Raw genomic sequence first — 12,474 nt, 5'->3', positions numbered from 1 at the left:
GTAACATCTAAATATCTTTTATCTTAAGTTTAAGTAATTGCAGAAGACATCTTGAGGGCACATTGTGAATACTGACATTAAAAAAATATATAACAACCAAACAGCTTCTCATTAAGACGCATCCAAAGGACTCTAAATACGAGACGATTTGATACTATTATCAACTATTATACGTGACGATTTGATACTATTATCCACTTTATATAGTAAGGAATTTTACATCTTTTTGGGTATTTTCCTTGAACCTATATCTTTATGTACCTCACAGGGTTTTTATCCTAATCTAAAATATTTTAATTCTATGTGCATCACTGAATTTGATTCTAATGTAAAGTAGTTTTATGCTTTAAGTCTTATCGTCCACCCTAGCATGCATTTCCATAACAAAATTAGTTTACAATTTTTTCTCGTGTTAAATATTTTCTGAATTATTAAAAAAGTGTATAGCACAATATTAGTATCAATTCTTAGACAAAAAGTGAAATGCTTTGGAAGCACAACTTTTAATAAGATGGATTTTTTAATAGTTCAATATATGCAAGTTACTTGGATGGATTTTACTTATCGCTGTAGTTGTTACAGGAGAGTAGGTTCTTGTCTCACGGCAGAAAAAATTCAGAGATGAGACATGGAGGTCAAGAAAGAAACTGAGGGTTTAAGTGCTAGCTAGTAGGCTCTGAACGGAAGAGCGGGCGGACCCAGGTGAGTAGCTACCCTGAGTTTCTTTGGCAAGCCGGTGATGTGGGGTGCAGAAATGAATGGAAGGAATATTCATTGAGGAGGGAGAGGTTTGGGGTCGTATTTCCTGATTTTCATCCCAACTCCACCTTCCCGAGGGGAGGAGTGATTTTTGTCCTTATTTAGCCTTGATCGGTAGTGTCATGGCATTGGTGCATAATGGGAACTTCTTATCTGCAAGGCTAATTTTATTGTAATGAGGGCATATTGAGCAAAATGTTACGTTTGGACCCTGGAGATTCCCACCTTTTCTCACCTTTCTTTGCCTCCAGGACACATCACCCCAAAATATGTGGTCTCCTGTCAGTCTGGAGGTTCCTGCTTTTCTTTGTTTGCCCAAGGAGCCCCGGTGTTCAGAAGATATATGGTTTCCTGCCATTTGGCCTGTGCCCCTCCTTTCTCTGCTCATATCTAGCTATCTGCCTGCTCTGAGTGAGCAGATGTTCAGCATCATTTCCACACTTCTTTTACATTTTTTATAGATGCAGGTAAATAGTGGGAATAGAAGGGGATTCCTTGTAGCAATGGGTCTTTGATCCATCTGGCTCCATACCAGTACGAGGTGTGCTCTGTCATAGAAAAGACCCAGGCAGCTTCAAACCCTGGGAGGAGAGTCCCAGGACTTTTTCAGCTGCGTGGTTTCAGGCAAAAGCACATGCACATGTTGAGGACTGGGATTTTGAGCTACCGCCAAAAGTAGCCTAGAACACATGTAGGTATTGAGCAGTTGAAAAGTGGCTAGTTCTCTGAATTTTTAATTACAGTTAATTTAAATAGTCATATGTGGCTAATAGCCCCTTACTGGACAGCAAGGCTCTAGATGTTGCTTTGGGCAGTCCTCACATGCCTCCAGAAAGATTCACACTCTAGATTGAAGGTTGCTATGTTGGGCTTGCCTACCATACATGGCAGAGGAAGACTGTTTTTATCCTTTATGTAGCAAAGTAGAAAAATATTTATGTCCAGGCTGGGTGGCTTTGCTCAGTGAAAGTTATTTGGTGGGGTGGGGAGTGGGAGACAGGGATCATTGAGAAGCCCGCATAATCTTGATTTTTATTTTAGGTAATTTTTTTCCTCCATGAGTTTTGCTATACTCCAGGCACCTTTTGTTTGGCCTTGTGTCTACACACACGCGCGGGTGTGCACCTTTTCCAACACCTGTCTCTTCTGGAAATCTACAAATCAGAGCAGGGTCTAGACCTCCCCTGTCCACTATGTTAGCCACTATCCACATATGGTAAGCATATTAAACAGCTAGCCTGAATTGTGATGTGCTGTAAATGTAAAATCCATACTGGATTTCGGACTTGGTAGGAAAAGAGAATGTAAAATGTTATTATTTATGTTGATTACATAAGGAAATGATAATATTTTGGTTTTATTGGGTTAAATAAAAGATATTGTTAAAATGAATTTCACCTGTTTCTTTTTACTTATGTGTCTACCAGAAAATCAGACATCACATACATGGCTGGCATTAACATTTCTAGATTACGTTTCTAGATGCTGCTCTAGAAGGCCAAAAGGTACGGCAATGACTGCCCAGAGTTTGCCCTTCCTTTAGGGTTCATCTGCCCCCTTTGGAGTGGTTCAAGTAGAGATTAATGTTGAGCTATGCCCAAAGGAGCTTGCTTACAACTCCACTTTTAGTCCTTGAATTTGGTCAAAAGTCCTTCTCCCACTATGGCATAATATCACCTCATTATGTAAAATTTGGAAAAAAAAGAAAAATTAGGAAAACTAATCACTTTTAATCCTGTTACCCCGTGGCAACCACTGTTAACATCTTGGTAAACTTCTCTCCCTTTTTATCGCCAATTTTCAGTTTTAGATAGTTATAATTGTACTATATCTCCAATTTTTAGATAGTGTTTTTACAAATTAAATTATACATTATCATTTTCCATGTTGTTACTCTTTGTGATATTCTACTGACCTATAATCTCTTCAACTTCTCTGCTTTTAATAACTTAAGTTCTTACTAAGTCTTTTTTTTAAAAAAAATAAATCGGTGCTGTAATACATATTAGTGTGCAAAAGCCTTTTCTATGTTTTCCTTGGAATAGTAAGAAGAGTCTAGAAGCATTGGAAGCAATCAGAGCAGAGAAACGGACAAGGATGTTACCCCCTCCTACGATTATTTCCCACTGCAGCTGGATAAGGGAAAAGAAAGCAGAATATAAACACTGGAATGCAGGGGTATAATTATCCTATTTGTAGATTAAAAGATTTCATTTTTGAAAAGCCCTAGAGATTCAGCCAAAAAAAAAAAATCTAGAATAAACAGGAAGAGAATTCTGTAAGGGGTGTGGTTCCAAATTAACATACAGAAACCAATCATTTCCTTATGTACAAACTAGAATTAGAATAATGGAAGGAAAGCTTATGTTTACAGTAGAAACAAATATACAAAAGGCCAAATACCCAGAAATTAATAAGATATGTGCAAGACCTAAGTGAAGAAAAGTTACATTGCTCCCGGGGTCACAAAAGATTAGCTAAACGTATGGAAAGATTCTCAGATGCACCATTCACAGACATGGATTCAGCATCAGAACAATGTCATTTATAAATTAATCTGTAACTAATGATCCCAATAAAAAATAGCAATAAAGGGTGGGAGGGAGGGAGACGCAAGAGGGAAGAGATATGGGAACATATGTATACATATAACTGATTCACTTTGTTACAAAGCAGAAACTAACACACCATTGTAAAGCAACTATACTCCAATAAAGATGTTAAAAAAAATAGCAATAGAATCTTCTTTAGCAACATAACATTTATTCTAAAGTTCATGTGGGAAAATGAACAAGCTCTTGCTTGTTTGTTTCTAGCTAGAAAATGCCTGAGAAAAAGAAAATGTGATGGGGGAGCAGTGTTACAGAATATCAACAATTAAGTTGGTGTAATTATGAGACATAAAGTCTGAAAATAGACCTAAAGAGTCATGGGTATTTAGAGTCTGATAAATGTTGCACTTCAAATCAGTGGGGAAAACATGGTGTGGGGAAAACTGTCAAGCATTAGAAAAGCATGTTGGGATTCAAACCTCTGTTCTTATACCAGGATAAACTCCAGATGTGTCAAAGAATTAAGTGTAAAACTTGCCCACACTAACCATCACTGCTGCTGCTAGCACCTCCATAAAAATATTAGAAAAAAGAAACACAGGACATTTTTTAGATCATACTGGAATGAGGAAGGGTTTTTTTTTTCCTTTGTTGCTCTAACACAAAATCCAGAAACCATAAAAGTGAAGAGTAATCAATTCAAATACACACAAATAAATTTTATTTTAAAACCACCATAAGAAAAGTGAAAAATCAAATGGCTAGCTGGGAAAAAGTATTTGCATTTTGTATCACAAAGGGTAAATTTCCTTGCTACACAAAGAGCTCTTCCGAAACTGAAAGAAAGACCAACAATCTGATAGAAAAGTGGGTTCACAGAAACGTATGTACAAATGATTCATAATAACAATGCAAACCCAAACTTCACGGAGATGTCATTTTTCTCTTATGAGAATGGCAAAGATCCAAAAGTTTGAGAACACACTGTGGTGATGGGAAAAGGGAGGAAACAGCCCTCTCCTGCTGTGCTGGAGGAAGTGCAGACTCTCCTAGCGCCCAGGAAGGCACTGGGCAGTACGGATCACCATGCATGCATCCTTTTAAAAAAAAAATTTTTTTTTTAATTGAGGTATAGTGAGCTACCAGAAAACTACTAGAGCTCGTCAACAAATTTGGTAAAGTTGCAGGATACAAAATAATACACAGAAATCTCTTGCATTCCTGTACACTAACAACAAAAAAATCAGAAAGAGAAATTCAGAAAACAATCCCATTTACCATCGCATCAAAAAGAATAAAATACCTAGGAATACACCTACCTCGGGAGGTAAGAGACCTGTACTCAGAAAACTATAAGATACTGATGAAAGAAATCAAAGATGACACAAACAGATATAGGGATATACCATGTTCTTGGAGTGGAAGAATCAATATTGTCAAAATGACTATACTACCCAAAGCAATCTACAGATTGAATGCAATCCCTATCAAACTACCAATGGCATTTTTCACAGAATTAGAACAAAAAAAGTTAAAATTTGTATGGAAACACAAAGAACCCACCCCCGCCCCGAATAGTCAAAGCAATCTTGAAAAAGAAAAACAGAGCTGGAGGAATCAGGCTCCTTGACTTCAGACTATACTACAAAGCAACAGTCATCAAAACAGTATGGTGCTGGCACAAAAACAGAAATATAGGGCTTCCCTGGTGGCGCAGTGGTTGAGAACCTGCCTGCCAATGCAGGGGACACGGGTTCGAGCCCTGGTCTGGGAAGATCCCACATGCTGCGGAGCAACTGGGCCCGTGAGCCACAATTACTGAGCCTGCACGTGTGGAGCCTGTGCTCCACAACAAGAGAGGCCACGATAGTGAGAGGCCTGCGCACCGTGATGAAGAGTGGCCCTTGCTTGCCACAACTAGGGAAAGCCCTCGCACAGAAACGAAGACCCAACACAGCCATAAATAAAATAAATTAAATTTTAAAAAAAAGGAGAATAACTAAAATTTTAAAAAAACAAAAACAAAAAAACAGAAATATAGATCAAGGGAACAGGATAGAAAGTCCAGAGATAAACCAACACACATATGGTCAACTAATCTATGACAAGGAGGCAAGAATATACAATGGAGAAAAGAAAGCCTCTTCAATAAATGGTGCTAAGAAACCTGGACAGCTACATGTAAAAGAATGAAATTAGAACACTCCCTAACACCATACACAAAAATAAACTCAAAATGGATTAAAGACCTAAATGTAAGGACAGACGCTATAAAACCCTTAGACAAAAAACATAGGCAGAACACTCTCTGACATAAATCACAAGATCTTTTTTGATTCACCTCCTATAGTAATGACAATAAAAACAAAAATAAATAAATGTGACCTAATTAAACTTAAAAGCTTTTGCACAGCAAAGGAAACCATAAACAAAATGAAAAGACAACACACAGAATGGGAGAAAATATTTGCAAATGATGTGACCAACAAGGGATTAATCTCTAAAATATACAAACAGCTCATGCAGCTCAATATTAAAAAAACAAACAACCCAATCAAAAAATGGGCAGAAGACCTAAATAGACATTTCTCCAAAGATGACATACAGATGGCCAAGAGGCACATGAAAAGATGCTCAAAGTCACTAATTATTAGAGAAATGCAAATCAAAACTACAGTGAGGTAGCACGTCACACTGGTCAGAATGGCCATCATCCAAAAATCTACAAACAATAAACGCTGGAGAGGGTGTGGAGAAAAGGGAACCCTCCTACACTGTTGGTGGAAATGTAAGTTGGTACAACCATTATGGAGGTTCCTTAAAAAGCTAATATAGAACTACCATAAGATCCAGTAATCCCACTCTTGGGCATATACTGGAGAAAACTGTAATTCGAGAAGATACACGCACCCCAATGTTCATGGCAGCACTATTTACAATAGCCAAGACATGAAAGCAACCTAAATGTCCATTGACAGAGGAATGGATAGAGAAGATGTGGTACATATATACAATCAAATATTACTCCGCCATAAAAAAGAACAAAATAATGCCATTTGCAGCAACATGGATGGACATAAGGATTATCATACTAAGTGAAGTAAGTCAGACAGAGAAAGACAAACATCATGTGATATCACTTACTTGTAGAAGCTAATAAAAAATGATACAGATGAACTTGTTACAAAACAGAAACCAACTCACAGATCTTGAAATCAGACTTACGGTTACCAAGGGGGCAAGGCAGGGAGGGATAAATTGGGGGATTGGGATTAACATATACATACTACTATATGTAAAATGGATAACTAATAAGGACCTACTGTGTAGCACAGGAAACTACTCAATATTCTATAATAACCTACCTATAGGAAAAGAATCTGAAAAAGAATGGATATATGTCTGTGTATGACTGATTCACTTTGCTGTACACCTGAAACTAACACAACATTTTAAGTCAACTACACTCTAATAAAAATTAAAGAAAAAAAAAGAGAGAGAGAAACTAGTTCTTCAAGTCAGCTACGGCTTGACCATAACATTGGATATTATAGATACCCATTGTCTCATTTATAAAATAAATGTCAATACTTGCAAAAAAATTGAAGTATAGTTGATGTACAATATTATATAAGTTACAGATATATAATTAGTGATTTACAATTTTTAAAGGATATACTGCATTTATAGTTTCACAAAACATTGACTATATTCCCTGTGCTGTACAGTATATCCTCGTAGCTTATTTTTCTTTTTAATTAAAAAACATTTTTTTTTAATTTTTGGCTGTGTTAGGTCTTCATTGCTGTGCACGGGCTTTCTCTAGTTGTGGCAAGCAGGGGCTACTCTTCATTGCGGTGCACAAGCTTCTCATTGCAGTGGCTGCTCTTGTTGCAGAGCACGTGGGCTTCAGTAGTTGCAACACACAGGCTCGGTAGCTGTGGCACGCGGGCCCTAGAGCAAGTGGGCTTCAGTAGTTGTGGTGCATGGGCTCAGTAGGTGTGGCTCGCGAGCTCTACAGCACAGACTAAGTAGTTGCAGCACGCGGGCTCTAGGGCACACGGGCTTCAGTAGTTGTGGTGCGTGGGCTCAGTAGTTGTGGCTCACAGCCTCTAGAGTGCAGGCTCAGTAGTTGTGGTGCACGGACTTAGTTGCTCCACACCATGTGGGATCTTCCCGGACCAGGGATCGAACCTGTGTCCCCTGCATTGGCAGGTAGATTCTCAACCACTGAGCCACCAGGGAAGTCCTGTAGCTTACTTTATACATACTAGTTTGTACTTCTTAATCCCATACTCCTATCTTGCCCCTCCCCCTTCACTCTTCCCACTGGTAACCACTATTTTGTTCTCTATATCTGTAAGTCTGTTTCTTTTTTGTTATATTCACTGGTTTGTTGTGCTTTTTAGATTCCACATATAAGTAATATCATACAGTATTACGCATACATCCTTTGCCTTGGCGACTCTGCTCTAGAAATTCACCATACTGGTGTAGTCGTGTACTCATGAAATGGTGTGTGCAAAAGTCATTCACTGCAGCACTTTTAAAAGTAAACGATTGAAGAAAACCTAAAAAGTCCAAAGTAGGAAAGTAATTGAAAAAATTCTTGTACATCCACATGTACTAGTTTGCTCGGGCTGCCATAACAAAGTACCATAAACTGGGGTGCCTAAAGAGCAGAAATCTATTGTCCCACAATTCTGGAGGATAGAAGTCCAAGATCAGTGTCAGCAGGGTTGGTTCCTTCTGAGAGCTGTGAAAGAGAATCTATTCCATGCTTCTCACCTAGCTTCCGGTGGTTTGCTGGAAATCTTCGGTGTTCCTTGGCTTGTAGACACATCACTCCATCTCTGCCTTCATCTTCACATAGCATTCTCCCTGTGTGCATGTCTGTGTCCATATTTCCCCTTTATGTAAGGAAACCATTTATACTGGATTAGGGCCCAATCTATGTAACAGAGAACAAATCTGACTCCACATTGGATCTATTCCTTTAGCTCTAATCTTTGTGCTCTGTTGCCTGTGCTTAGTCATGCTGGCTCTGCACCTTCTGTAAAAAAATGTTGCCTATAGCCTGAAATATACAGGATAGCCCATTCTTAAGGCTCTGACCTTTAAAGGTATAACATTTTTCCATTAAAAAGTTGCAGAACAGAGAACAAGTTTTGTCTTGTTGGAGGTTTATAGGAACATTGTGACCAGACCTACTTGGACAGTTGCATGAACAAAGGATTCCAGTGCCAAGAAGTTTGCAACAATCAGCCACACACCCTCCTTTTGGTATAAAAGAAGCCTGAAAATTAAAATGGTTATTTGGGACACTAGTCCACCCCCTCTTGATCGGATAGCTTTTCAGATAAAGTCGCTATTCCTTGCCCCAACAACTTATCTCTCAATTTATTGGCCTGTCGTGCAATGAGTAGTACAAGCTTGGAACTGGAAACATCTACTCCACTGTGACCTCATCTTAATTAATTATGTCTGCAGTGACCCTATTTCCAGATAAGATCACATTCTGAGCTACTCAGGGTCAGGAGTTAGGACTTCAACAGAAGAATTCTCAAGGGGATACAAAACAACCCTTAACACCATGCAACAGACTAATATTCACCCATAAAAAAGAAATAGGGAGCTCTTTATGAAATGGTGTGGAAATATCTAAGATGCAAGAAGTCAATGTTCCAAGTTATCATATGCTATACTTTGTGTAAGAAAGGATGAAAAAATATGTACATATTTGTGTACATAAAAATATCCCTGTAAGTTTACACCAGAAACCACTAACATTGGCTGTCTGTGGGGAGGTAGCTGGGTTGTTGGAAGAGATAGGTGGGAAGGAGTATTTTCAGTGCATATCCTTCTTATACTCCTTGCATTTTGAATCATGAGAGTGTAGTATTTATTCAAAAATTTAATTTAAGCTTAATAAAACTTAAATGGAATCAGACTGCTAAACTACTCTCAAGGAGGATTATATCAATTTACGAGGTCCCCAGCCATAAATACAGAGCCCTTTACACACACACCTCTCCAGGACTAAGTTTTAACAGGTGTGTTTTTTTCTCTAAATTTCCAGGCAAAAAATCATATCTTGTTTAATTTGCTTACCCTTATAGTGATCTCCTCCATCGATCACTGGCCCTTCTTAGATCAAGTATCATCTTGACATCTTTTGTGGAGTTTTTATACATTGTAGGAATGCATTATGTATTAAAGAAATTTACCTTTTGAATTTACTATAAATGTTGCTATTCTCTTTGCTGTTTGCCTTTTAATGTCAGTGATTTTTACACAATGGGTGTGTAAAATTCTTATGTGGCACTGTTGAGCTGCAAGAGAGACAGGGAGGAACCTGCAGAAACATCATTTATCAGGGACTCTTAAGGGATAACTCACGATCCCTGGAAAAAGATCTGGAAGGGACAGTAGTTCTCCTACTGTTCTCATTTTTGGGGCAAAAGTAGATGTGTCTTTTTTTTTCAGAAGGCCTGGCTGAAACTTGTATCTGCAGTGATAATCAACAATATTGAGCACCCTTATGGTGTGTATTTTGTACTAGGTACTGTTCTAAGTGCTTTACATATATTGATATATTGAATTTTCTCATCAATCCTATGATGAAGGCACGGTATATACCACCCTGCATCCTATAGATGAGGAAACAAAGAGAGTAAGCAAATCACCCAAGGATACACAGCTGGGCAGTTTAGAAGCTATGATCTTTGACATCTTTGAAACATTGTCTTGAAAACATCTTTGGCACCAGCTGGTCCAAGCCCAGCTGACTGATCTCCTCTTGGAGATGCCATTTTTCTCCACTTGTCGCTCACAGACCACAGGACACCAAGACCAAGTAGGAGCCCATTTAAAAAAAAAAAAAAAAAAGAGAGCGAGAATTAGACTTCCTGTTGTAAACATGGATCAACCCACAGTTATATAAGACTTTGGGGAAGTTGAAAATCAAAGGAGCTCTCTATTTCCCTAATTTGGAGAGGCAGTTCTTAGAAAATGGAACCCTGCTCCATCTTGAATCAGTGTTGGGCTCTGGGTTTCTAGGTAATTGGGTAACCCTGGGCTGGTACTTAACTGCCCTGGGTCTCAGCATCCTCATCTGGAAAATAGGTAATAACAGTACCTACTTCACAGAAATGTTGTGAAAAATAAATTAGTATATATAAAGCACTTAGAGCAGGGCCTGACATATAATAAGCACTATATCAGTATTAACTACTATTGTTACTGGCGTCACATTCCTATAGGCGTTGGCTCCTGAGGGGCGTAGATCATCCTCCTTCATTCCCCAGTGAAGAGAAAGATATTGAGATAGGACTTGAGGTCTTAGAAGTGCAGCTTTATGCAGGGTCAAATGTTGACTCCTTCCCGCTGGGTCTGGCTCTATTGGAGCCCAGAGAAGCACTTAGGGGAGAGGCCTGCCTCTAGCAGGGCGGGTATCTGTAAGGGACCCAGACTGCCTAGGATCTGTGGGTATCAAGTGTAGCCAGTGGTAGGTTTTTCTCCCAATAGTGAGGTCTTGTGAAACATCACGGCGTGTTCTTGGCTAGGCTAGGGAAAATTACAGAAAAGGCTGAGGTCCATATTTTTACCTGCGTGGTGGGCACCAGTGTTCCTAAACCTCTGGTCCTGTGACTTCATTCTGCAGGCGTGGGGTACCATCTGCTGAAAGAACTGAATCATGGAAGCAGAAACATCTCATCTGCATCCTGTAGAGATGTACACTCCCCCCACCCCCGACCACTCCACCCAATCCAAGATAGCACAGCATGGGGCACCGGGTCATAAGATGGGCTGTTGGAGGGAGGGAGGTGGCACAGGCATCACCTGTGAGCACATCCAGGACATCTGTCAGAAACCAGCAGGAGAAGGGGAGAGGGGGAGGCTTCTGATTGCAGAAGGGGTGGGAGGATACTCTGGAGCTGAGCTGTTTGCCCCTGGGATCTGGGCACCACATGGCCGCCCATGCTGATAGTCAGTGCCAGGACCTCCATCCTCCACCCTGAGAAGTTTCAATCTGGACACATATGGGGTCCACAGCAAGGCACCCTCCCTCAACCCCAAAAGACACAGAAACAGGAGGAAGAAGGCTACCATCTAGGAATTAAAATACTAAACTTCAGTATAATAAAGAGAATCAGTTTGGGGGAGATAAGCCAAGAAATTGTCTACAGAAATGTGTTTGAGCTTATAAACATCCCAAATCCCAATGATGCCAAGAGTGCAGTCTCAGAGAGGCACTCGGGGATGGGATTTCAGTTTGTGGACTGTGGATGATACTGTTGGACGCTTCCCCAGTAGTTATTCTACCTCCCTTCTTCTTGGCTAACAGAGTCCCCAAATTATAAGGGACAGCAATATGCCCAGACTGTTCCGGATTGGTGTAATGATTCTTATTGTTTTTTCAGATACTCAATTTCCCAGCCTTCCCCCTTGTAGCCAAAGGAGGCCAGGTAACCAATTTGGGCCATTGAGGTGTTCAGGGAAAGTCTACTGTGGATTTAGGAAAGATTTTGTTTTTAATTAAAAAAAGGAAACCAGCACAGAAGAAGCTGGCTGATACTGCCTGTTCCTCCTTCTTCTTCCTGCTTAAAGGTCCGTATGATGCCTGGACCACCTGCAGTCTTCTTGTAACCATGAAGCAGCACACAGGAGAATCCAAAGGCAAACAACTGATGAGTGCAGGGCAGAAGATAGGGTGTGATGGCTAATTTTGTTTCAACTGACTGGTGCCCAGATATTTCTATACTGGAAATTCACATTTTAAAAACTTCAAAAAACTTGAGATATAGTTGATGTACAATATTACATACGTTACAGGTATACAACATAGTGATTCACAATTTTTAAAGGTTATACTCCATTTATAGTTATTATAAAATATTAGCTACAAGCCCCATGTTGTACAATATATCCTTGTAGCTTATTTTATACATAATAGTTCATACCTCTTAATCCCCCATCCCTATATTGTCCCTCCCCCCTTCTCCTTCCCCACTGGTAAACATAGTTTGTTCTCTGTATCTTTGAGTCTGTTTCATTTTTTGTTATATTCATTAGTTAAAAAAAATTTTTTTTAGAGTGCACATATAAGTGATATCATATAGTATTTGTTTTTCTCTGTCAACTTATTTCACTCAGCATAATA

The sequence above is a fragment of the Globicephala melas genome, chromosome 3 (genome assembly GCF_963455315.2).
Source record: "Globicephala melas chromosome 3, mGloMel1.2, whole genome shotgun sequence".
Lineage (NCBI taxonomy): Eukaryota > Metazoa > Chordata > Mammalia > Artiodactyla > Delphinidae > Globicephala > Globicephala melas.
This window is presented reverse-complemented; position numbering follows the sequence as displayed.